The sequence below is a fragment of the Hippocampus comes genome, unplaced genomic scaffold (genome assembly GCF_001891065.2).
Source record: "Hippocampus comes isolate QL1 unplaced genomic scaffold, H_comes_QL1_v1.1 scaffold37, whole genome shotgun sequence".
NCBI lineage: Eukaryota > Metazoa > Chordata > Actinopteri > Syngnathiformes > Syngnathidae > Hippocampus > Hippocampus comes.
The window spans coordinates 2,073,313-2,077,593 of NW_017805535.1; the positions used below are offsets into that span (position 1 = coordinate 2,073,313).

The 4,281-nt window shown below is 40.6% G+C and overlaps 1 long non-coding RNA gene across 1 annotated transcript; it reads left to right on the top strand.

Moving 5' to 3' along the window:
* The first annotated feature begins 504 nt into the window (after positions 1-504).
* Positions 505-1,603, top strand: LOC109520701 (uncharacterized). The gene is made up of 2 exons (XR_002169221.1): positions 505-853; positions 1,205-1,603. It is a non-coding gene; the product is annotated as an uncharacterized LOC109520701 (long non-coding RNA).
* Positions 1,604-4,281: the final 2,678 nt, after the last annotated feature.

Genomic DNA, 4,281 nt, shown 5'->3' on the forward strand with positions numbered 1-4,281 from the left:
GTGTGTGTGTGTGTGTGTGTGTGTGTGTGCGTGTGCGTGTGCGTGTGTGTGCGTGCGCGCGTGTGCACCACGCGCATGCTCATTTTTTACTTGGCACATCTTGTTTTACTGCACGATACTGCCACGCACGATGAAGATGAACTATTTCAATCCATTCAGCTCTCGTAGTAGTAAGAACCTGCAAATTAACCTGGATCGTAATTTTCTTGTACAGATGGTTTAGTTAGATTGGTTTATTATTTTTACACTCCATGATATAAGTACTGCTAGTTTGCATGTCCTCCCCGTGCCTGCTTGGGTTTTCTCCGGGTATTCTGATTTCCTCCCACATTCCAAAAAACATGCATGGCAGGCTGATTGAACACTCAAAATTATTCCTAGGTGTGATTGTGAGCATGGATAGTTGTTTGTCTGCGATTGGCTGGCAACCAGTTCAGGGTGTCCCCCGCCTACTGCGCGAAAACAGCTGGGATAGGCTCCAGCGACCCTTGTGAGGATAAGCGCATCAGAAAATGGATGGATATACTACTTTCTTACATTTAGGAACGTTTCACTTTTATTATGATTTCTATTTAAAGTCTAAAACTAGAAAATTAATAAAAATGTATGATATGGATAACTCATGAAGTATATTGTTTCTGCAGCACATAGTGTATGGTGGCATTTAGCCTCAGGTTTCCTGCTTGCCACAGAGCAGTGTTCGGCTTTTATTTAGGTGCATGGGGGGCAAAATGATGAGCTGCATGTGTAATGTGTAATATTTTCTCACTCTCGCCGTAGGTGCATAATGTGTCCTTCTCCTTCGAGCTGATGCAGGATGGAGGACTGGAGCGACCAAAGCCAAGGCCAGAAGGTACGAAACTGTTACGCAATCATCTTCGTGACAAATGCAGGGACATTCTCCACAAAAAACTGAAAACTCCACTTTTATCTGTTTAATAATATAAGAATAAGGTTTCTAAAAACTCATCATTTTGTTTTGTTACGTGAACATCCATCTTAAAACAACTCAGTGTTACCTGGTTGGCTCGAATTTATTGCAATTCAAGTGGTAGGTGAATCGAGACATTATTGGACATTTTTGTGGCGCACATGACCTTAGCAAAAAAACAAAAACAGAAAACTACAAGATACCCCAATGTTTTATTGTGAATATTGCTCTGTCACGATGGCTGTATCACTGCTTTTCTTTTTCCCTTTTCAGACATCGTGAACTGTGACCTTAAGTCAACCCTACGGGTCCTCTACAATCTCTTCACCAGGTACAGGAATGTTGACTGAGGACCCAAGCAACAAAAAGGAGACTTTCTATTCTCAATGGACCTCATGCTATAATCTTATGAATCCATCAATTTCTTGTTGAAATGTGCTTTTTATTTGAATTCATACGTACCGTTTTACAAATGACCACACTTGTTAATCCATGCAGCATCACTTTGAAGGGACACCTTTCGACACATTTGGGAAAAAAAAAACACATTTCACATTTTTATTGAAACATCATCATTGTATTTATTGTAAATGTAATACACTTCTTCTGTCATATATTTCTCGCTTTTTCTGCTCCTCTTGATATGCCTTTGATTAAACTTTTATTACTTGATAACGGGCTGACTACTTCATGTCTTAAGAAAATAAACTAAAATGGTTCTTCCGCAGCCAATGTTAGTTAGCTATTATATAACACAAGCGTTATTGTCGTAGAGTTAGGACCTGATTTACTAAAGGTTTACCCATGCAAAAATGGTCTATCCACACAGATGTGGAAACTGATCTGCAAACAAGGCGCAACCAGGACTCCGTCAGTCAAATCTGCTAAATTGCAGCCCAGTTCATTTTATGCGTTGTCCTGTGCTCTGCTCCACCAACACTGCATCCTGGGTGCACCGGGGTTTGTGGATCAGCTTTCACGTATGTCACGATACCTTTCTGCTCATGCAGTCCTAAATTGAAACAAAATAGTGGGTATTGTGCTTCAACTATGTAACCCAACACCGGTTGTGAACTCCATTGCATCTTTGTGGAAAAAGTGGCTTAGGAGCTGTTGAGCTCAACCATGCAAAATTGCTCGTCACACAGAATGGATTATGGGTGTTCCCACGATGTAGTCCGCCTTCCGCCCAAAGTCAACTGGGATAGGCTGGTGTATATACAGTATGTTTTAATCTGTCATTTTAATAAATAGCCCAATATCTCAATCACGCTGGATTAGTTTTTCCTAAAAAGGAAGCAAACAATTGTCTCAGCAGCAAAAAAAATCAGGATAGAATGGTTATTTTTGCCTGCGGAGATAATAAGCAAAGCTCAAGGGTGAACAATCAAGTTTGTCAAACCGTTCAATGATAAAAAGTATCCCAAAATTATACGATGCTTGCCACACAGTTCTAAGGTTTTGGGTTTGACTCGCCGGCTTCCTCCGACATTCCCAAAACAAGTATCTTAGCTTAATTGGAGACTCTAAATTGCCCGCAGGCGTGAATGCTCATTTTTGTCCATACTGTATGTGCTTTGAGATTGCTTGGCGACCAGTCCAGTGTGTACCCAGCCTCTCACCCAAAAGTCATCTGGTCTTGGCTCTAACTCATCTTTGACACTAATTCGAACCAGCGGCGTAGAAAATGGTGGGATGGCATGTGGACAGTGTGCAAGTCGTATTTGTGTGCCTGCAGCAGAGAAGCATTTTGCTCGAGTAATCGTATCTGGAGCTTAATGTCTTCTCAGATGCAACCGATCCTGAGGGATCCGAAAACCATGTTACCATCATTTCCTCTGCGCTCCTTCGCCCGGGGAACAATTCCACCGTGCTAGTTAGGACCTTGTTATATTAATACGATTACATGATTGTAACATCGGTGCTCTTTGTGGGAGTCACGTGGAGACTGAACTGCATATCTCTGACTGAGAGGACACAGTTATGCCGCAATGGATGATTGTCTTGCTCTTCAATGACAGGAAATTGCTTACTCTATCTGTTGCCGGACCCAGAGTAACACAAAATTTACTTCTGTGTCATTTTAAAACAGAGACACATTGATTTGCTTTCGTGTCACTTTCACCTGGCTCAGCTACTCATCGGGGTGTCGTGCTCTTGGTGTTTTAGCTTTATCCTGATAATAGTTATGAATACAGTAATTGCTGATTTCATTGTCGTTTTTCATCCAACAGAAATGTTTAATCCGACCTGGGTCGGATTGGGGATAAAAAGTGACCAGGGATTTATCAACAGAGCGGCTCATGACATTAACAGTTTGGGAAATTAAGTATTTTTTTTCACAAATCGATACTATTGGGGAGTCCAGACATGTGGGTGTTATTTTTACAAACTTGACCATTCTAAAGTGTTAAAAATCAGCTCGCTCTCTTTGATGATGTAATGTTAATAGGTTGCCTGAAAAGTGCTGAATTTGGAGGTATGAGGATTCCGACTGATGCCAGCTACATATATAAAAACACGAAAAAGCCACTGGAGAAATCTTACTTGAAATGATGGCAAAACAACTCAAGTCAAATTTATTTATATCGCTCTTAATCACCGAAAAGTTTCAAAGGGCTTCACATGACCATGCATTTGACGAATATTAAAGACAAATGATAACAAACAAGAATTGTGGTTTAAAATAATGCCTACCTGATCAACATAACTCCTAAATGTTATATGTGTGGAATGCAAATAACCAAGTGTAAACAAACAATAAGATCGGACCACCAGACTGCCTGCGGCCCACTCGGGAAAATGTCACCTTCCCTGTAGGCCAGCCCGCCTATTGCTGAATCCATCATTTCTCATCTAATTGCAATCTTCGATAGTCATGCCACAGTAACCACGCGATTTGATGTACAAAGTAAAACTTCACATACAGTATCCATCTTCATCACACTGTGAGGGGTTTAGGAAGTTCATTTCTACAATGATATATATAACGGAATCAATTGTCTCTCGAAAGAAAAACGGCTGAATGAAAGAACTGTAGCTCAGTGATCGGTGCCACCACCATTGTTTTTCATTAAGTAAAAACTAACAATGGCCTCAGTATTTCACAGCTTCACTGCCGTCAAATTTCCTAAATTTCGCTTACGGATTTAACACGTGTCAAAACAGAATAATAACTTGGGATTTTGGGACTTTTTCAATGTTCGTTATTTCATTAAACACTCTTAATAAGGTCCCAAAAATTTGTTCTTTCACCTCAACATTAATTTTTATGTAATCGCTAATTAGAGTGAATAAAGGCGCGCGTCCCCTACAGTCGGGTGCCAAGTCTTCCCGCCATCTGCTACGGA